The sequence below is a fragment of the Ciconia boyciana genome, chromosome 3 (assembly GCF_034638445.1).
Source record: "Ciconia boyciana chromosome 3, ASM3463844v1, whole genome shotgun sequence".
Classification (NCBI taxonomy): domain Eukaryota; kingdom Metazoa; phylum Chordata; class Aves; order Ciconiiformes; family Ciconiidae; genus Ciconia; species Ciconia boyciana.
In genome coordinates, this window is record NC_132936.1 from 8,029,286 (window position 1) to 8,052,477 (window position 23,192).

Below are 23,192 nucleotides of genomic sequence, written 5' to 3' on the forward strand. Positions count from 1 at the left end.
AGAAAGCCTTGGTAAATGCAGGAATGAACATTCTCACACACAGAATTGGCAAGAAATAATGAGGAGATTCAAACAATGAAAGAAGTAAATCATTTTGATACGACAGGCTGGACTTGAGAATGATTTCAGGCCACAAACATAGAAATCAAAGACCATCATCTCCGGCAATCCTAAAGGAAAACAAACCTTTCCTTTCCCCAGAAAGTAAAGTTACAAGCCAAGGTGAAGTGAATTGAGACTGAGGAAGGGAATGATCCCTATTCAGCAAGGCACATTGCAATAATCAGAACGCACACGTTACCAGAAACTTAATTTAAAGCAGAGATCAAATTCTACAAAGCAAGACAGAAAAGAAAAGTAATAGTAAAGGAATGCTATGAGCAACAGGAAACCCCAGCACTGACAGGGCCTTGCTGAACACTACACAAACCATACAGCACAAGCCGCACCTGAGAGGACCTTTCATATTGCACAAATATTCAATCCCCCTGCCAGACTGCGTGCATGATTTTTCTTTGCTTTTTATTAGCTAAGATCTAAATCCAGCATTTAATGAAAGCTCTAAGTCTCTCTAACCAGCAGGAATAAGAGAGATGCCAGCCTAATTTCCTGGATTAAGACAAAATGACAGGAAAATTTGGGACATCTGAGTCTTACCTTAGACTCCTGGCAGCAAAGTGTGGCAGCACCACAACTGCTTCCCCCATCAAAGAAAATGCCCAAGGCCACTTTTAGGATGATGTCGACAACAGTTTCCCGAATTTAAAAAGTCACCATTGTTTGGAAATCTAGAGCGCCCGGCTAAAATCAGCGAGGTGACAAACAGCAGCTCAGCAAAGCTCAGCCCATTGCTGGACACCACAGAAGTCGTGCAGACGCACCAACCCCCCGAATCGCTCACCGATGGACGGGAAACTTCCCACTCTCAAAAATGCACGTGCAGGTGGTGACAAGCCTGAAAAATGAACAGGATGGAGAGCTCCAGGCCCAAAGCAATGCTCTCTTCATCTCCCAAATGTCACATCCCTGCTCACCAGCTCTGCAAAGATAGGAGATGCTGGTTGTATTAATTCTCAGCCTTCATGTCTTGTCTTTTTTTTTTTTTTACCAATTTGAAATCATATCTCAATTCTCCCCTCAAACAGATTATTACTTCAATTACTTTCTTGTAAGCTTCCTTTATTTCATGTTAAAGTGTTCTCAAACTTTATTTCTAATCAAAATAATAGCAATTAATTTAGAAAGCTTGATTCGTAGGTGAGTTAGGTCCATTTACCCGTCTCTGGCCTGCAAACCAACCAACTTTGACTCTTACAATCCCTTGGGAAATCAGGGTGACATTTTAGGGAGGGATACTGTGATTAAGAAAATACTAAAAATATATAGCATTGTTTGCTATTCATCCACCACCTCGAAGCCATTTCAGGGTAATGTGGCACTTCTACACTTGCCTCCTTTGTGTCAACTTTCACAGCTAGGACATATAATTTCTTCAGTTTTTCAGTTGCTTTTCTCCCCAGAAAGATGCCAAACCTTTTTTGCAAGCTACGGGGATGATCTCACGAGTTTCTAAGCACAAGCGTTTCTGCTGTGGGTGACGGCAAGTGATGATTCAAACTATGCGAGTCCTGTTCCAATACAAGAGCATAAAAATGCAGCCGCTGCTGCTTGGAACGTGGCCACTGCTTAGCAGAGCAGAAACACACCGCACGTTCCTGGGAAAAGCAAGTGGGAGTCATTTGTGTAGCATGTGAAAGGTTAGGTAAAGCTGGGGATTTGCACAGACATAGGAGAGACGGCGATTCCAGCACCATCGGCTTGGGCATCAGTGCAATACTGACTCATGCAATGACCCCCTGCAGCCCTTCCCTAATGCCTTCTTCCTCCTTTAACCCCTATGCATCCCACTATTGAGGAAAAAAATCCAGGAGCTGACTTGCTGCAACAGTAGAGGCTCTAAATATAGTGTAAAGTTGCCTTTTTCCAGCCAAGACCATACATAAAAGCAATACCTGTCCTCCCTCTTCAACCCCGGGGAGTCCCACACATGCCTGCAGGTTGCCACTAGCTAAGGAGAAAAACATAGGCAGTTTCACATCGTTCCTCTCCTTCTGTAGTTCTTGTTCATTTGCTATCAGTTTCCCATATTTATCACTGTGAAATCAAATTATATATTTGAAAATATATATCAACTGTCTGACATTTGCAAATCTATTTACAGCTCTTGTCTTCTCATTACGCTGTTTACTTTACAACCTTGATTTTATTGAAATGCCATTTTGGAATATTGATTTCACTCAAATTGCAAATAAAAACGGGCTTTCTTGAAGAAAATGAAATATATATTTCATAGTCAACAGACAGGAAAATCTCTCCGAGTCGCTCTTGCATAGAGAAATAATTGGCCCATTTAAGAGGGCTGTGTAATGTTGTATAACTCAGGAGACCGAGGGCTAAGTGCTGGTGTGCTGGGGGGACTGGGGGTTCAAAACCTGCTCACAGTCCAGCATCATCAGACCCATTTATTCAGTCTGTGTTTCCACTTGCCCCACTTGTGACGATGAAAAGCTCTGCAGCAAAACTTGGCATTTAACTCTTTCTGTTCTCTACTGCATCTATCACTGTGCCACCACCCCTGCAGCTCTCTCCATTAAGCTTTTGGTAAAGGGTGGGAGAGTGGGACTGGACCTTCTCCAGCAGATGGAGAAGGTAAATGACATTGGTTCATTTTGTACATAAACATTTTGCCAGTAACCCTTTGTCAATGAGACGTGTGAAAAGTCACACACCTGACATGGCTATGCAAACAGAGTACCTCACACTGGGGCCAGGAACTCTATTTGTTGCTTAGTTTCTCCTTCGAAGCAATAGAGTTAAACTACACGAGCAAAAAAACTTTTTGGCAGAGACTAGCTATGTCTTTACTGGGAAATTTATTTATAGAGTTTGGCTGATGGAGTTGTAGATCCAGGTAAGTAAAGCAACCCTTTATTTGAGGAGGAAGAAAAAAGGTATCATTACAAAGGATCTAGATTGTGTTCATTGCAGGGCTGTGAACAGTCACTAGAGATGGAACCCCCTTTCTACCAGAGGGAAGCCCTAAAATCCTCTGTGCGACATGGTCCCTGTGCCTTCCCATCCCATCCGGGGGCTTATTGTGAGTGCTAAACCCTGCAGATCGCTCCTTGCCCTACCACAGGTGGAAGTGTCAATGCGTTCAAAGAAAAGAGCTTTGCAAGCCCTTATGGGGCTCCATATACGGAGACTCCAGCTGTGAAGCTTCATACCAACTAAAAGGACTGGAGGTATGTTGAACCAAGATACACAACCAAATAATTTCAAGTGAAGCAAAGATCTAGTGAGGCAGGAACTCCCCCTGCAAAGCTTCTCCCTGAAGGAGATAATTATCAGCCACTGAGTTGCCTCTGATAAGGACTGTTTCTGCAGTGTTAGCAGCTGCTCATTGGTTATTACTGTTCATCAGTTGGCCAGGAAAACAGACAGATTTGGGGTTTCTCACGGGGAGAATTACTAATTATTCAGTTATAACAGACAGAACGTGGAGTGGGAATGTACTGACCCACGAAGCCCTGGAAATACCTGCAGATGGGTGCAGAAAGACTGTCCCTCTACCACAGATGACAAGCTCCCTCTCCAACACTGCCTTAATTAAGCAAAGCAACCAGACTGCTTTACAGACCTTTAAACCTGCAAACATGCCTCTCATACATTCTGACCAACCATCTTCAGTTCAGCTGCAAAACAGGAGTGCCACAAGACTACGCAGTACTTTAGGCTGAGGACACAAGCATGGGTTCAAGCCCTAATCCACTGCCCGTGCATGTTGGTAACCACCTAACCCTGAGAAGAGCATCCTCCCAGACCTTCTGCAATGAGCCAGTCAGGACAAGACTTAGTCTGAAGCCACCTGTTAGCATGACTAGACCTGTATGCTTCTTCCCAGCAGCCAAGGAGAAAGTCTCCTTTCCTCCAGCATCACAGCTCAGCCAATCCCACCACCTGCTTCCCAGCATCATAGGGGAGGAGAAGACATCCTCGGGCAGGTGTCAGCCCCAGCCACGTAACAGAGCTGTTACCTGCCTCCTCTGAGCCAGAGTGCATGCCCAGACAGAGTCATGGCAGAGTGTCTGCATGGAGACAGAAGACACTCTTGGCCAAAGCTCAGCCCTCAACAGTAACACACAAGATAAGCAGAGCAACGGTGGCTGTGTCAGCTGCTTCTCCTCCGTGTCTTGGCTCCAGGCAAGAGAGACTTCTCACAGACATGCAAGAATTTTCTCTTTGGAGTCTCTGCTGAAACTAGCATGAGACCCCATGTAATGTGAGTTGTGAGGATGTACTTAATGCAGCTGCCATCTACTGCAGTGCCCAAACAACTCCCAGTCTCCAAAACACTTCTCTTCACAACCTCATGGTGAAGCAAGGCACTGCTCTGAGGGTCATTTCACAAAATCCTATCTGAGATGCTCACCCACATTGCCAGTCTATGGCAATGGGACCTGGACATGTATCACCAACAAGGCTAACACCACTGAGGAGGTACAACTGGAAAGCGCACTCCCATGCAGAGTTTTGCTTAGAAAAACAAAAAAATCCATCAGAACTGTTGCAGAAAGAAACAGCCCTTGGAAACCTTAAGGCCAAAGTTTCAGACTCGGGGGAGTCTTCTACATCTGAGAAAATGGGACAACTGGAAATACGGAAGCAACCCAAAGGCGCTACGAAGTGGTCTCCACAACTTGCTGCAAAGCTGACAGATGTCTGTATTTCTTCATGCTACTCCTGTGCTTAACAATAAAAATAAATAAATAGGCTTAGTTAGCTGTGTCCTGAAAGAACAGCCACATCATGGGGCAAGTCCCTCAAGGCGTCAGGACTGATACTGGGCCCTAGAGAGCCCGAAAGGGCAACAACTTGACCATTTGGGCTGAAGAACAAGCAGTCCCTTTTGGTCCCACAAACAGAGCTTTTTCGTGGGGCACAGAGCTGCAATGACAAAACAGCTTCAGCAGAGCCAACCTGTGCACAGTCAGCTCAGCACAGGTAAACTCACAGCTGCGGGGCCAACTCCCAGGGGACGGGATGGCACGTGCTAAGATAGCGTAGTCCTGTGAGACCTTATGGAATTACATCTGGCCCCTACAGGAGGTGGGGTGGAGCTACTGACTCCAGCCACATCTCCAGCTCAATGTCTTATTAAAGTAAATCCCTATATAACAAGAGAGCCAAAGGAAGCTTCTGGGTAGGAGAGATCTCCAGATGCAAAACTTGGGGATAAGGAGTGATGTCCCACTGTTTCAAGAGCACATATGTTACCCACACATATATTACCCAATGGGCAAAACGCTAACAGGAGAACTCTGAACTTTCTGAAGCAGTTATTTATGTCACCGTTGAACCTACCAACAGCTACCAGAAGGACATTTAACATACTTTTCCTGTTAAATTTACTATAAGGAACAATACCTATTGGTCAAAGCTGCCTTTGAAGTGACAGCTAGGGTATATACATGAGTCTTGATCCATACACAACAGGGGGATCAGGAAACAGGTAGCCTATACTGTAGATACTTGCCTTAAAAATGCTGTCATTGCAATGTTCGTATTTGCTCCTGATCCATCTGCAGGACACCCTCAGATACGGAAAGTTATTAAATCCAGAAACAATAAATTGTCTACAAGGAAAAGGGAGAAGAGGCAGCTCCTTTAATCTCACAATAAAGAAGCAAAGGAAATTGCATCATACCCAGATGGGAGACCGATGTGGCTGGCCAGACAGACAGAGGGATTGGTGCGGTGGCACTGATGGCATCACTTCCACAGATACAGACAGAGAGACACTAGCAATGGAGAGAGGGCCAAAGTGAATGCCTACATCCAACTCCGTCTTGGCCGTCTGAGAGTCTTGACACAATTTTTGTATCTGGTTACTATTTCTCATACAAAGCCCATCAAACCGCTGGCCCTAACGCATGGAGGGGAGTGAACTTTGCCACTCAGGCACATTTCTTGTGCAGTTCTCAAACAACGTGGGAAAGGAAAGTTATAATTCTCTTTCCCCAAGTGTAAAACCCACCAACTCTACAAAGTGAGGCTGAGCTGAAAAACTACACTTGTCTGAATTTTCAGGGCAATGTAAAAAGAAATGAGAAACAGCTTTTTGACTGAGTTTTCTTCTTTTTTTTTAGTGCTGCAATGTTTTATTTCTGATCCATTATCTCGTCAGTAGCAACACAGTTTGTTTTCTGGCCCCCTTCCACAAGCTCTCTGGGTCAGATAGTGGTATTTGTTTTAATGTAACAAATATGGTTGTTAACCAAAAAGAGGCAGATGTTTAACCCAAGAATGTTCCCTGCACAATCCCAACACCCCTTTCACCGAGATTATTTCTGTCTGAATTAAGTGCATTTAAAAACCTGTCTGAAGTAACTACTTCAGAGACCAACAAGTAACTGCTGCTTAGTGGAGAATTATATCCTCTGGCCTTTGTTCCCTCTCGCCATGCCCCTTACACCTCCCCAAAGCAGGGTAAGTACTGCCAAATCAGAGGAGCACCATTTCAGACTTGGTCTCCCTCTCTTATTGCCAGGTAAGGGGTTTTTCTACGCATCAGCACCCCTGAAGACTTAATGTATGGAGCCCCAGTACACCGTTAGCCTTGACCCACATGTAATGACTCTCCAAAAAAAGGAAAGGAAGAGCAGAAATCAACAATCGGTTTTCATAGCCAACTAAATGAAGGCAGGTGATGTGCCGCTGCCTGAGACCAAGCTCACAGCCAGGTACTACAGAGCCACCAAGAAGCAGTAACTATTGCCCATCTGAGCAACCCAAAGCCCTGATACACTATCTGCTTTTGCTCCATCATACATCCTAACTGCAGTTTCATGCTCGCTGGCGAGCACCCTACAGCACAGACAGCCAAGGCGTTGCTGCTCGCTCTGTTGATACAAGATCCAGTTTAAGGGAGCAGTTCCTCACCTTGCCTAAATTGGCCATTCCTGCGGATCTGCTGGAAAGCTGGGTGCAAGATCAAAGCCAAATGTAGATCTAACCCTGGAGAAGCAGAACAGACATTAACAGCAGTGACAGGGAGCTCCACATTTCTGTAGGGACCTCAGCACCTGCCTATCAGCCTCAATGACTTGGCATGGCAGAGGTTAACTCAAAGGGCCACAGAAGGAGGGAAAAACATTTTAAATTAGCGGCAGGAATATTTATTAGCCAAAAGAAAAACCTCCCTCTCCATTGGGATCTGCCTTGGTAAACACAGAAGACACAAATCAACCTAATTGCCCAGCCAACCCCACACCCCACATCCAGCCAGTGTGCGGAACCAGTCCCCTTTGCTCTCTCTGGCAGGACTCTCTGCAGCTTTCCTTCTCTGAAGTTTGCTTACATTACTGGCTCCCTTTGCTGACATTCACAGCTTGCTCAAGCCTTTGCAAAACTATTTTTTCTTGGCTATACTTAATCTATCTTATTTTTATCCCATCTGTGAGAAAAATCGGCCACAGCGCAAACCAATCTGCTTAGCAATGTTGCCAGCTACGTGGATCCCATGACCTCCCAGATAGGTTCCAGCAATGTTTTCTGTTTATCTGGTGCTGCTCTTGGGCGCTCACCCATGTCCTATCCCTAACACAGCACGCATTTGCAAGTTCTCTTAAAGGCCTCTTTCAAGGTGAATTAACTGAGTCTCATGCGTACTATATTGCTGAGTGTGGACTTCCAGACCTTTCTTTTTCCACATAAAGTTGTGAATAGGTTTAAACTGAAAATCTTACTGAGGGATCTCACATGTTCTCCATACATGGATCCTGTAAATGGAGTTGGATGCACTCCCTGAGAGAATCTACTACAGGTCAGGGTGTCCCAAACAAGGAGACATGGACCACTAATATTAAAAAAAATATATATCCATGGCCCAGCTTGCACAACATTAGAAAATTATTTTCATTTATACATATTTTAAAAATTGGCTAAACTTTTAATATTTACCTCTTTATTTCCTCCATTTTCTTTGCAGGCTCACTGGCCAGCATGGAAATGTACAGGTATGGGTCATCTTCATTTGTTTGCAGACTGCCTCAGACTTGCAGATGAAGGAGTGCTGCTCCAGACGATGTTACTGGGGGATATCCTCCTTGGCATGTCGAGGAGGTGAGAGTCTCCTCAAGATACCATGAATCTTGTGTTTCCTCTGCCTCTGGAGACAGCGTGCCTACTCAGCTACTCTGCAGTGCGCCTACTCAGCCCCCTGCTAGTAGCACAACACAGTCCTTAATGCTGAATTAATTCAAAAGAACCAGAGTACATGGAGATCTTGGGGAGAGGGATATAATTACTGTATTTTAAGTCCTCCTGGAAAAATGTAAAAGTGGTATTTTTTTGGAGTTAATGTCTTTTCCTGCTGCTCATTCTGGCTGGACGCATCCTCCTGTCTTTCTTGACTAGCATTCACCTCTTCCTTTCTGAAATGCAGGAGATAAAGGAGATGTCTCCTGTGAGATTGGGTGGGGAAGGAGTCGTGGTCCACAGGTGAAGCAAGGAAACATGAAAGATCTGGAATGCTCATTTTCCTAAGGATTTCACTTAATCAAATTATCACCAAACTGCAAGCCATTTCTAACCACTAATCACCCACTGCCTGGAAACTATTTTGAACAAATGTAAATGTACAAAATCTGGTTGATGAAAGCCTTGAAATGTAGATCCTGGGAAGTTTGTGAACTCTAACAACTGTGGAGAAACAAAACCACAGTTTCTTTTTGTAACTTTGATCCTATTCTAGGGGCAATACACAAGCACATGTAACAGATCTTTCCTTCCTCTATTTTCTTGCCAAGGATGCCGTTTAAACTCTTTGGAAACAGCACTATAGCTACTCCATGCTGCCTATCCTCCAGAATATATCAGTTGTTATTTAAATAAATGCATGCTAGAAGTTTTCTACAATGCCTCTTGGTAAACAGCAGCCGTAATGAGCCTACGTTCAGACCGAAAGGGCAAAAAAAGCTGAACTGAAGTCAAATGGAACAATTCGGTATCATCCTACAGTACCAAAATCTGCATAGGGATATAACAGATTAAATACTTAGAAGAAGGAACAAGGGACTACAGATGTTTCCCCACAAAAACTGCAGCCTGCCTTAGCACTGACTTCTTCTCTGTCCTTTGAACCTTATAAGAAATACTTGTCAATATAAATTGCACCACGGCAGCACAACAGCTGAATCAACTACCCAGCCACGGACAAGGGGAAAACAACCTCACAGATACCCTCAAGCAGTCCATGTCTCCTCCTGAGGAGTTCTGAGCAAGTTTACTTCGTACTTCTCTAAGTCACATGGTTCAATGGAAACAACAAGGTAGAAATCATTCCCTTAAAAGCCATAGAAGTTTTATGTTAAGTTTTCCTATACTATGAGTTTTTAATCTGTAGGTCCTTATGGCCCAAAGTGATTTTGCAGATTGAAATATCAGGTTGTTTTCTTCAGACCAAAATTCAAACCCTGATGGAGGTTCACATTTTCCCTGTAGAAACCTAGTCCCTACCGTCCCCATCACAAAATTTCTGCTCAAAGGCAAGACCCCAAGCTTGGAAATTCAGTGAAAGAGAGGATGAAGAAGATGATGTGGCTCTTCAGCTGCCTACCTTGCGCCCAGCTCTTGAAACTATAATTGCCCAGAAATAAAATGTAGGCAAATTCAGAAGATAAACAGGACAAAAACCACAACACAGGCAAGCTGCATCCATTCATCAATAAAGCAATAGCAAATATTGATGAAACGGGAGATTTTTTTTCTGAGCCCCAGTTTGGAATCTGGTTTTCCTTCCAGGGTCAACAAAACCTCCAGTTTCAAACTTATGCATATATGTTTTGAGAATTTACATGCTGTGAGGTCTCACCACGGATAGCATGTCTTTTCTCAAGCAACATGTACAACAGAAAGGCATGGAGATTTTTTCCAACCTTCCCTCATTAATAACACACAGCAGTCACTTGGAGCTTTTCATTTTTCCAGCATGTTGCAAGCAAGAAGGAATGACACCTCTGACAGATGGCTTTGAGGTAGCACTCCCATTTTGCAATGGGATAAAATGACCTTCCTATCATCATGAATGGTGGACTGGTGGAGGACGCAGGCTTCTTAGCTCCTCCAGCTGCACTTAGTCTCCCCGTCAGATCCATAGTGGTCCTGGGGGCTACAGGGGCACATTAGGTGCCAAAGAGTCACTGCAATAGGGCTATAATTTAGGGTGCCTGCTTCAAAATGCGCTGTTGTGAAATAACTCTAGGCTGTCCAGGAGACATGGAAAGGCAAGTTAGGAAGTTTTATGTCCACCCCTCGAGGTTGCTTCTCTCGAGCAGATGATTTTCTTCATACCTTTGTCTGCATTCCTCTGTTTCCCAGAAAATACCTTTATTCCTTCCTCCACGGTTCAGGTTGTCTTTTCCTGTTTTCTGTACACTTTCACTTTATCTCTGAGCTGATTCAAACTATGTGACCTCTGCCATGAGAGGAAAGAATCAAAAGTCAAGAAAGCTCTTATGCTATTTCTGTAACAGTGAATTAAACCGTTCAGGACACAAGCATAGGTGCTGGAACTTGACTGTCTATGCTATTACACACCTATCACATGCTTTTAGTCCAAGCCAACTGGTACCCTCCCAGATAATTCCCAGACAAGGCTCAGGAGCCAGCATGCACCAAGTGCATGGGAAAGATGAACCGCTGGAGCACTCAGTGCCCACAGACACGGATGCCTCAACCTTCCTAAAATTTCCCTCCATCATCCATTGTGGCCATCAGACATCGGCACTTCATTCTAAGCATCTGTCTCAGCGGGATAGGTGACAACTCACAATTTGGTATCCATCTCCCCACAAATGCTTGCAAAACTTACTCATTTCAGAGTAGGGAACCTATTTGTCTGATTCTGGAATCCACTTGTACTACTTTGACTACACCATTTACATTTGCTTTAAGGATATTTTACATACTCAGGACGGGGTAAAAGCAGCTTAGCGTACGTGAGGATTGGTCCCACTGAACCTCCACCTTTCTTTTAACTGCTATTCTCACACCCAATAGGAACAGCAAGTGTTTCAGAGCAGAAACCCTACCCGTTCAGGGCAAATGGGTGCAGAATCTTTAACGTTGTTGCAATGCCAGGGAAATGAACAAATTTGCCCCCTGGGTTGAAGCTAAAGGAATGAAATTGTTGAGCCCTGCCTAAAATCACATGGGTCTGCTTGGCTCGTCTGATGTTGTTCCATGGTGATTCACAAGCGCTTCTCTGCCTTGCCTTCTGCTCTGCTGTGTGATGCTTGGCAGCGAGCTGCACAGTTAAGCTGTGCAGAGAGCAAACTAGGGCCCTGGACGGATACTTTTTTTTTTTTCTTTGCAAGCAAGCTCCTGCCTCACAGAGACAACTCTAGAAAATTACAGAACAGGCAAGGTCTGGACAGAATCAACGAGTATTTAGTGTTCTTGGAAAATAAAGTCAGATTGCATGGCATGATAGCCATGTGATCCACTTCCTAACACACGTAATTTCTCTTAGTAACAACAATAGGCAGTGCCGTGCATACTGCTTTGCAAATACTGATTAAGGCCAACAATACTTCAGATTGTAGCCTGTCCTTTGTACCTGCAAAAGCTGAGCTTTGGAAAGTTAACTTCAGGCCACATTTAATAAAAGCCTTACCTGATGTCACAATAACAAAGCTGTAGACATCCAGCCTAGCAGCGTGACCCAGAGCACCTATCTTAAGTGTTCAGGCATCCAGCGCAGCCAAAACGAGAGCTCTGAATTTCTGAGGAGTGACTCAGAACCTGTAAGCGTACACGTATGGTCCAGGGAGACAGGGTGTCTGTGCAGGGCAATTAGGTGTTCCCGCACGCCGGGTGAGAAACCGCTGAGAGCCAGCCAGCTGGAAACACCAAGGCCAGAGAGATATCTGAATAGGTACCTACCTCCTGGCTTGGTCCTCTCAGAAACTGGTTGACATGGCAGAGAAGCCTTTCCTAAATATCAGCTGGAAGTTCTCACTAGAGGTGCACAAGATGTTCACCGCCTGACACAGCATCCATTTGAAGGAGAGGCGATGCAGACCCATGCAAGAAGGCGCAAGCAGAAGACGGAGGTTGACTTAACTACTGTCATGGTGCCCACGGTGTACTCCTTCCTCTCTGGGGAGGGTTTCTGCTGCCACTCTTGCTGTCACCAAATGCAACCCCTGTTTTAAAGCAGTCGGTCAGGAAGAGTCAGCATGCCTGGCAGGTTTGCCTAGCCAGTGCTTCTTCAAGTATGCAAACAAAAAGGAGGGAATTCCCAATTTTTCCATTTGTTTGCTTTTTAAACAGTAAGACTCAATACTGAAAGCTATTTAGACTCTGGCTGACCAAATCCCATACCCAGAGCTTCCATATACAGGCCAACAGTTGCAGGTTTTGGACAGAGAAGAGAGGTGACCATCTTTGGGATAGAAATCTCAAGAGGAGACAAGACCCTTCCTTGCATGCTCGGTGCTGTTCAAGCCTCCTTAGCTGGCTGAAGAGCATCCTCATCACTTCTGAATTGCAGCAGAGAACAGAAAACACTTACAGACTTCTTCAAGAAAATAAAAAAGGAAGCAAGGAGGATTGTCACCTGCAGTTGATCACTCCCTGCTTCCAGCTCCTGCTTGTGGAAGAGAGATAAGGGATCTTCCCTGCAATTTGGGCAGATCTTTACCCCTTCTTTTCTGTGCACACCTGGTACCTGGCACCACACACTGCTGTGACATTCATGGCATCATTGCTTTCAGGAGAGCTTTTTGTACTTGCTCTGTAATCAGATCCAAACCTGCTAAATATATTAATCTGATTGTAACCATTGTATCAAGTGGAGGAAAAGAAATAAGAAATTTAAGTTCACAATCTGTCAACTATTCCAAAAACCAGAGCATTGTGGATAGTAAATAGAGAGAAGCAACAAACCAGGAGTCAGAGGAATTAGAGTCTTTCATGATCACTGATGTAGTAAATCAGCACTGCAGTTTAACACAGCCAAATATAGTGTAAAGCAATATGTCTGAGGGAAAGGACTGAACTTGAAAGCACGTATTTAAATGTGACATTCATGCACTACACTAGCCAGGAAAAGGAGGCTGATTTCATTAAAGAAAAATAAATCTCTGAAGACTATACATCCATGTATGCATTAATAAAGAAGAAGGAAAAAAAAGGAATGCAAGCATAATTTCCATAATTTTAGGCTATGTTAGAGGGGAATCGCAGTGACTAGCAAACTAAAAGGAGCACAGGATGTATATTATTAAGCTAGTGCTACTAAGTCCAGCTGGGAAACTCCAGAAGAGTATTTTACAGGTAGTGTGTCAGGTACCACTGAGGATGAGATATGGGTTTCACCTGTTGTTATCTCTGGCCTTAGTACAGTGACTGATGACCGAGAAGCAAACTCAGATTTAATTAGCAAGCTCTCTGTGCATAGTTAAGGTAAGGTAGCGCCTGTGTATTTAAATTATGGTAACTTCAGATGTTCTCAGCTTTCCACTGCACCAGCCCCTGTAGAAACAACCCCCACTTCAAAGTAAGACGGTCAAAGAGGAGAGAGCAGGGAGTGGTGGTCTTTCTGTTGCCAATGGTCAGTGGAGGAGGAGAACATTGAAATACCGTGGTCACAAGGGAAATCAGAGGGACAGATCCTTTTTTTTTTCCATAGCCACAGAAAGCCTCTGAGAACGCTCTCCAAACAGCAGGTACAAAAATGTGCTTACTCCAGTGAAAACCAGCTGCTGCTGGTGTGGAAGGGGAAAAACTGCTCTGTGCTCCTCAGGGTAAGAACAAACTCTGGCCAAGGACAGTGGAGGACAACTCCTTGTTTTTAGCAACACTGCAGTTCTGCAATGCTGCAAATGGCCTGGGGTGCATTCAGAGAGACTCACCCCCAGTAAACCGCTGGGAACTTGCATCAGGAAGATGAGGTCCAAGCACCCTGAGCTGGGATTTCCATCAGTGGCTCTGCAGAAATCAGGTATCTCAGGTTGAACACCTCAACGCTGACCTTCCTCAGAGGCCAAGTTCATTCTCCGTGGGGAAAGAAAACCTTTCACAGTTACCATATTAAGCCGATCAAGAACTAACAAGAACTGGAGAAGCAACAGGAGTGCCCTCCTCCACTCTGCCTCCAGAGAAAAGTCTGGCTTGTATTACAAAATTCCAGCCTCGAGCTTCCTCCCACAGGATAGACCAAGGAGGCCCAGACTTGTGTGAATTAACCAAAAATAACACTTCCAAGGAGGGAGAGGATGACTGAGGGGATTGCTGATGGGATACAGAGGCCTTTCACCTCCTTCTTGCCAGTTCAACTCCAGAAGAAGTCAGGAGTAAGGAGGAAAAGCCTCTGGCTTCAAGCTGTTTGGTGCCCTTAGCCGATTTACTGGAAAGCAAGCGGCTCTGCCACAACCACCAACACATCAGGCAGCCCCAAGCAGCGGACAGAAGAGCAAAAACTGTCCTTCCAGCCTCAGCATTAATCCATTTTAAACAGCTATGAGTGCATGGTGGCAAGGCTCAGACTGATAGGGAGCTTCAGTCTCCAGCAGCAACTATGTTTAAAAATAGCCAAAGCAAAGAGGATACTGTTTGGAGAGGGAAGAAGGCATGCACCTTTTCGGCTGTGTTTGGCCATCAGCAGGGATATCATCTGGTCAATGCTGACCATCTCTGTCCTCATTGCTATGGATGGCAATGTCCCATAAACAGAGCAGGGATCAACAGCTCCCTGGAGCAAGGAGGCAAGGAATGTCCTCAGGTAGTGGCACTGCATTAGAAGAAGGAAAACAAGAGATTTGTGCAGGTGAGCTGAAGACTCACTAGAGCATGTAAATGTTACCTTAATTTCTGCATCAGCACTTAAATACCACAAGAACTGGACCTGGAGCTACACAAGAGCAAAGTGGATGAACACAGTGTGTCTGATTCAGCCTGGAGAAAGAGCCAGGACTGTGCTGGGAAGCACCCACAAACATTACCGGGCCAAGGCTACCCCAAATGCTGCTGCTATTCTCCAGGTGAACCCTGGCAGAAACTGAAGCAGATGGCTGGCAACATGCTGCCAGGGAGCAGCAGAGCATCCTTGGAGCAACCTCGGGCAGGACAGGGAGCACCACACCAAGCTCAAGCACTGAAGCAGGGAAAAACAGCTCAGAGAAAAGGACCACCAGAGCCATAAGAAGCCACCAGTGATGAGAGATCTCTCCTGGAGATCTCAGTCACCACCGTGGGCCTGCGGAGCAGCAAAGGGTCTGGCTCGGGGTCTAGGAGTAGCACAGACTTGCACCTCTAAGCTGTTACAAAGCGAGGCTTGTTTGCCCTGCCCTTGTGCAAGATGGAGAAAGGGGGAAGGGAAGCACGTGCTTGCTCCACCTTCTTGCAGAGTCTTCACAACCTGAGGCCTCTTACAATACTGGTTCCCCCACTGCAGTGAAGTTGCCGCAAAGAGAGACTTTACTCAAGGTAGTACTTTGGTGATGTAATTTAAGACAACAGGATTAAACTGAAACAGACAATTTATATTGTGCAACAGGAAATATTTCCAGACAGTAAAGTCTGTTGGGCTCCAGAGCGTTTTCCCAAGGTAAGCAGCAGAACTGGAATCTCCGTCCCTTGACTCATCTGTCAAGGGTACACGAGCACGGAAAGTGTGGTGTGGAGAACACGCTCACACAAGGAGAGAGACGGGACAGGGACCCTGGTCTTTGCTTTTACAGCAGTTCTATGTAGAAGCAGGCACCCAGCATTTGCTTTTATATGGAGCCAAAGTTCCATTAACAGGACAAAAAGCTGAGATTTAGGGCAAGCAAGAAAGCCAAAAAAGCCAGAAAGTTCTTGGTGGTACTCAAGGCCCTTCAGTTCCCACCGTGATCTCACCCTGAGTGGGTTTCCCTTGTCTTGCTTTCTCCTTTGCAAGTCACAGAAAAAAGCAGATATGAAGGGACTGATTCTTATCTGCCCTCAACTGCTGTAAATCAGGAATAACTTCACTGAAATCAGTGGACTGATGTCAGCTTAAAATGAAGTAAATTCACATTTAGATCCAAAATAATTAAGGATTAAATTATGTTCATCTCCCACTATAGCACCCATAGGTGAAGTTTTAGGATGGTTTAGAAACAGACTACCTAAAACTGCATTTGAGACAGAGGCTCATCTCTCAACACCTATATATAAGGATGGATTTCTGAAGGATTTCAGGTCCTATCCACCCTTCAAGCACCCAAAAGCAGCACCTGAAGCACAGTTAGCCCCCCCAGTCACCTTGCACAGGCGATGATTCAGTTCACCTCAGAGGTGAGCTGTCTGTTGGACTCGTGCAAAAATGTCAGTCTGTCACTCCATTTTCCTTTCATATTAAGAAATACAGAGCACAGTTCCAGGTAAATACTGTTTTTTCAGCTCCTTAGAGGTGCTGGGAGTGATTCCTGCTACAGCTTCTCTCCTCCCTCTGTTACATGAGCTCATTAGTCACTTGGCTACATCTCTGCTAGTAAACTAAACCGTGCCAGAGCCCATTCTTCAGCCCTGAAGCCAACTGGCACGGCCTGACACCTACATGTTATTAAACTCTCTGAAACAAGGTGGCCGCATCCAAACTGCCTTTCTGGAGTGTCCTGGCCCATCCTAACTCCCAGGAACACACAGAAGTTGTCTCAGACCGACCTATGTGTATCACCAGTGTGGTAACACAGACCAGCTCAATAGTACAGGTATAAGCCAGCTGTGGGGAACGCTGAAAGTGAATAATACTTTTTGAAAAATCAGTAAGGAGTAGCACAGTACTCAGAAGGGGTCTGGGAGATGGGAATACCCAAAAAAGTATTTCCTACTGAACTCGATTTAAAAAAAAATGTGGCTTTTATATAGGAACTGTGAAACAAACTTTGAGCTTTTACCTAGAAACTGACTGCAGGCAAAGCTTATGGCAGCAAGACAAGGGATGCCAAGGCTGGACAGGGAGCTTGAACTTTCCCCAGCCATGGGAGGTGATGGGCCTCGGCTGGAGGACGGGGTGAAGGACTGATGTGCTCAGGGTGTGCCCAAAGCCCCCTTCCTGCATTCCCCATCTTGTACCTTCTTCTACTGCATTCCCTATGGGAAGGGGGGGCAGAGAGGACTCTACTGCAAAACTAACATAAAACGGGGGGGAGTTGAGGCAGCAACATGAATCAAGCAATGCCTTGGAAGTAAACACACTGTACACAAAGCCTTAGGATCATTTTTCCCAGGGACAACTCCAAGGCTTTTTTTCCCCCACTTATAATTAGCTGGTAAATACTGTACATATAATTGACCTTTCTAAATGCTTCTGAGTAGCTGGAGGTGTTGGGAACTAATCCTGCCTGTGAAGACCCTGGGGTTGTGCAGCGCTGACTGTATCTGCCTGTGTATAATGCTCTGCAAGCGCTTTTTTCCCCTCACTTACTGACACGTTGAAATTTACTGCCCTGTGTCAGTGAGTTCAAGAAAGCCTTTTAACTCTGAAAGCTCCGGGAACCGGCTCCAGCACATGCTCCGGGATTTCTCCGTCAGTTTGTTACGCCTTGTTTGTCCAAGAAACAGTCAAGACCGAACGAGTCAGGAATGACAGAAATAGTACATGAAGTCACAGTCGCTCCACTTTAAAGCACAAGCATTTGTGTCATTTTCCTACCAAATAAATAAATATATGTGCATTTAGCGAGCAAATAAGGAAATGTCAGAGGAAAGGCATTACAGGCAGGTTTTTACAGATGCCAGCTGATTTTTGCCTGCTCCTCCAAGCGAGTATAATACAGATTCCCGCAAGTATCAATCCTTTTTGGTCAGAAAAGCAATCACTGGGACCGTACACACCCACAAACCCCTTGAACGCTACCGCAAGCAAGCCCTAGGAAAAGCCTGTAAACACTAGACTGAAGCTGAAAGACAAACACGCAAGTGAAAATTTGCTCTTTCCCTCACCTCCCTTCACTGCCTTCCCGGCTTCTGTACAGCCCCTCACTGATTTCTCCCTCCCTTACATAGCTCTTTTTTCCATCAGTCATCTCAAGCCACCAGCATCTGCAAAACAGCATCGATGCCAGCCCTCGCAGATGCTGACCTCTCCTACGGAGTGAGACCCAGGCTGGGCTCCCACACAACCGGCACCCCCCAGCCGCGCTCCCTTCCCGTCCCTCCCGCACGCCGCAGGATCGCACCGCAGCCCCTCGCCCACCCGCCCCCCAAAGCACCGGCATCCCACAGCCACCTCGCTCCTGACCACCTGCGTGGACGGGACCACGGCCATCGGCGGCGAAGTTGGCAAAAGAGAAGGACGTTTTTGCTATCGCTGCCTCAGGTTCGCCAGCAGCCTGGGAAGTACAGCCGAGCTGCTTGGAGAGAAGAAAGTTGTTTTACCGTTCGGTTCTTCAGCGTTGCCAGCGGCGGGCTGGGAGCTGAGCCCGTGGGGATGGCGAGAGCAGGAATGCGGCGTGACAGGCAAGAGTGTGAGGTATGCCCCTGCCCTCTCACATCCTCCCCAAAAGCCGCCAGTCAGGAGGGCGGACGCCGTGTGCGTCTGCAGGAGGAGAGGAGAGAGGAGCTGAGCGCGGGAGCGAGTGTCGAGGAGGGCAGCAACAGGAAATGACAGAGAAACTTCACCAGGCTCCAATCCAAACTTGGCCCCTGACATGAAAGAAAGGGGAGGCAATTTGGGGGGGGGGGGGGGAGAAGAGAAATTTTTCCCCCTCATTAACCAGCCTAAAAATCTGCTGACTGGAAAAAACCCCAGCACTGTGACAAGTTTTATTAAAGCAAGGAATGAAGGGGGGGGGGGGTGAAGGGGGGGGATTCCCGTCAGAGTTTATTTATTTGAGCAGGAGTGGTGTGATGATGATAGACACTGAGAGCAAAACGCTGTTTTCAGCAGCTTTCTGGCTTTTCTAAACTCCTCGAATGCTCTGGCTTGTGCCTGAGGGCAGCAGGCAGGAAGCAATGTCCCCCTTGCACCCCATGGGTCAGCTGCTGCCTGCGAGAGCCCAGCTAATTCTGCCTGGGGTAGCAGGCAGTTGCTCCAAAACACAGCACTGCCCACAGCTCCCGGTGCATGGGGACGGCGGAGGAGCTGGGCCAGGGCTGCTGGGGTCCTGTGCCCAGCCTGGTGAGGAGCACATGGCTCCACACGCCTTGGGGACAAGGCAGGTGGCAGCCCAAGCGCCGGCAAGGCATGACGATGGCATGACCCACAGAAATAGAAAATCACACTGGGCACGTGGTCAAACCTTTGCCTTGATGGATGCAAGATACTGCCTTAATTGAACAAAGCTGGATGGATATCTTCCAGCAAGGCAAATCCTCTGAACACCTCTCTACACGCTGGGTACAAGGGGACAACCGCTATCGAACTGGGTGGCAGTTTTTAAAGCATCCTTTAGACCTAACACCTGGTATGCATGTGTGCTTGCAGGCAGCCCAGACCTAGCTTGACTTTAGGCTCTCTGCAAATCCCACCTGCCTTTGCAGTAAGCAGTGCCATAAACCCTTTGGTAGGAGCCCACGGGACTTTCCAAGGGGTCCTCTTGTCTTCCCAATTTGGGGCCCACACCACCACTGTAGGGTGGATGACATGCCCGCACAACAGGTCACTACAGACTGAGGAGCAGGTCAAATGGAAACTTTTCACTTGGAAGTAGGTGAATCACCCCTCATCTTGCTCAAAGTTGTCCCACCAGATACAGTAAGCTCTAGGGACAGTTGGAACCCAGGTCTAAGCTCAGATTCAGTTCCTTCCTGAAAAGAAAATATAAACATAGTCATTCTGGCCACAAATTTGAAAGTGGTGGGAGATTTTTTTTTCCTTAAAATTGAGCTTTCCCAGGGTAAAGATGGCCTCACTGAGACCTCTCCACCTCCCAGTCAGTTTAATAGGAATATAATATTCCTATTAAAATAAGAATTTTAAAATATTCCTATTTAGTAGGGATATCTTAAGGCCAGGTGAGATCACTCGTTTGATCATTTCAATCACCTGGTCTGATCACCTGCATAGCTGAAGCCACAGAGTTGTGTCCCAAACTAACACCAGAACCGCTACGAACTATGGCGCATCTTTCAAGGAGACATCCTACCCTGAATCGGAGACTTTCAGCGAAGGACAGTTTACCCCACATGAGTTATTTCAGTGGCTATCACCCTGTCAAGAAGAAAGACTGCCTTTTTAATCTGTATTTGTCTGGCCTCACTCTCCACCCTCAACCCTGGCCATCACTCATCAGTCCACTCCAGGAAGCTACAGATCAGGCATGGGCAGAGAAGGGCTGCAGTCCACCAGGGTACAGCCCAACCTCACTTTACCCTCAGCACAGCAGGAATATTTCAAGCCCATGCATAGCTGGGGTTCCTCCAGCACTTTGGTTGAAAGCACCCAGGCCATGCAGCTCCAAGTGGAAACTGGAGCCTGCTGTTCCCTCACCACGGAGGCTCAACCTTACAAAAGCACAGACAAGTTATCTCATAAGCTTGTCCTGAATAAATAAAATCAGCTGAGCTTTTTTAGACTCTCACGGTAAGGCAGATTTTACGGACAGACCACAAATAGTGCCTGTCACTCTTTCAAGATCCATTTCCATTGCATTAAAGTCCTTGTTGAAATGTGCCTACCAGAACTGGATGTGGTATTACAGTAATGATCTCACCTATGCTGGAAATTTTTAACACACTTAGACTGGTATCCAGTTGCTCCATCAGAAGCATCTCTCTCTTTGCTGTGCCTTTGTGAATGTGGTAGCATGTTAACAAGCTGAATTAGAGATTTATTGTTATAGTATTGTTTTACTCCAAACTTCAACCTTAAATACAAAACACTTTAAGATTTGGCATTTATACAGTGTTCAACATACGCTTTGATCCAAACAAGGGCTTTGACCTGCCTAACCTTTGGTGTATTTTTTTCGCTCTTGTGAATGACTTGAGCACAATCTTAAGGTATCAGTTGTCACTCCCTTAACAAGAGGTTATTTTCAATTAATCAAAGAAATATAAACAGAGCCTTGTATTGAGTTCAAATAAGCTCAGAATAGTTATGCCCTTAAAACAGATGTCTAAGGCTGTGTCTCCTTTCAGATCAGATCTGGTGTACTGTCAAGAAGAGGTCTTGCAGATCTGTTTGCTCAACCAGCTCAAAAAACTACTATCAGCTCCAGACCCTGACATACTCCAGTGTGGCCCATTGAAGTCAGTGAACAGGGCAGCCCATGACGCAGATTAGGGGATCCAGGCCAAAATCAGATTTGCAAGGTCTTTACAGATTAGAGAGAACAGCGGAAGGGAATTAGATAGCACCATACTATTTCAAAGTAAGGATAGCCCTGTATCAAGCCCAGCATACTATACCTGTTTCCCCATGGTTCTGATCCTGACAAAGTAAAATAATAAAAACAGAAGATGAAGAGGCTGTAAGAGACTGTTGGTGCACCTTCTAATGAACTAAACAGGGTCAGGTCTGGTCTTTGGCCCTGGGGCCAGGAGGCACAGTCCAGCCACACGCAAGTTGGAGGCTAAATGCACTTAACCTCCAAAAGAGAACAGCCCTATCCAGACCGCACGTTGGGAACGAGCTCTGGCCAATGCTAATGTTCAAGCCATGCCAGAGAGCTGCTGCTGGACTGAGATAAACAGGGACCACAATAAAATTTAACACCACGGATAAAAGTTTTCCAGTGGCAGGGCCCTGACACTAACTTGACCAATTAACTAAAATACTGCTAGTCTCAGAATGAAAAGTTATCCGAAAGCCTCACAAGACTTTTCCTTCATCCAGAAGCCTTGGATAAATGCAAGCTTGCCCCTGTGAGTCTCAGACTTTTCTACACAGCTTTAACATCCTTATTTCTTGCACTTTGGACACTGATTGTCCATAAGCTGTCTAAGGCAAGGAGCATGTCTATCCCTAGAGCTTTGCCATTGCGGTTCAAAGCACAAGTGCAGCTCCTTAAATCCACGGGGTAGGATGTCTCTCCACTCAGCTTAGCCATCTCAAAGGTAGATCGGAACTAAATACCTGTGCTGTCTCTCTCTGTAGTTAATAAAGAGAGACTGGAACTTGTGGAGGATAATTTGTCTTATCCAAACATAGTTTGAGACAGGTGAGATGAATCACCTCTGGAGCTGCCCCTCCTGCTCCAGGGATTCTGGAGGGAGCCTAGCTAATTCTTTCAATCTCTGCACCTAATTTTTCAGTGTCTAACATGGGGGCCAAAAGCAAGATATGCATTTGCCTGGCATAACAGAGCATAGATTATTTCATATCTATAAAATAAATATGATAATAGTGTCATCATGCCTTTTGATGCAAGAAACAAGTAATCTTGCGTAGCCTCTGAATGAGGTAGATTCTGATTAGGCCATTAGGTTTCATGCAGTTACTACTGGAGCCCCATAAGTTGTGCAGCACTAAAGTGTATCTTCTCAGCAGGGCATCCACTCTGGATTGCAAGGTGTCAAGAGAGGGGAGAAGCCACCGTGTCTTTCATTAGTTCCTTATACTGGGAGTAATGAGTTTTCAATGTGAATTAATCTGGGGTAACTTCCTGTACTTGGTTTTGTTGTACATGTATGTGTATAATTGAATATCTCTTTGCTAGGTGCCATTTTCTCTCTCTAAAAATACTTACTCAGTCAACTTTCAAACTTCTGAGAAACTAAGCTCACTCACAAATAGCACCTGTAGCAACACCTGGAAAATGTATGGGCAACACATTTGAGAGTAGTCACTTTGCAATTAGCTTCCTTGACAATAAACATCACATTTCTATTTTTACCTAAAAATAAGACTAGCAGCAGGGAACAGGTGTATCTCGAAAGGACAGGTTTTGCCTGTTTATTTGTGAGGACGTGCAACATGCAATCCTTTTCTGATAGTCATTTACCTGTGAGGTGTTTAGTTCTGCAAGGTTTAGCTGTCCTATCCAGACAAGCAACTAATGAGATTCTAGAGAGAAATAACACACTTTTGCATTTGCGTGCTATATTAAGGGAATTAATAAGGGCTTTGTTTTACTTGTTTGTCTTTGTTTGTCTTGCCTTTTTTTTTTTTTTTTAATGAGAACTGTCCAGAGCTCAGTTTGAAATCCAATGGCATC

General features: G+C 45.5%; 1 protein-coding gene across 11 annotated transcripts in view; it reads right to left on the reverse strand.

Annotated features, from left to right (window-relative positions):
• The window catches only part of EVA1A (eva-1 homolog A, regulator of programmed cell death), a 213,428-nt gene that overhangs the window by 48,250 nt on the left and 141,986 nt on the right, over window positions 1-23,192 (reverse strand). For 3 of the 11 annotated variants that reach the window (XM_072858385.1, XM_072858384.1, XM_072858375.1), the window contains exon 1: window positions 5,597-5,696. The exons of 1 other annotated variant lie outside the window; for it this stretch is intronic. The gene's annotated coding sequence lies outside the window, so the exon portion shown is untranslated. 7 more of the 11 variants (XM_072858376.1, XM_072858377.1, XM_072858387.1 and 4 more) reach the window with 7 other exon arrangements.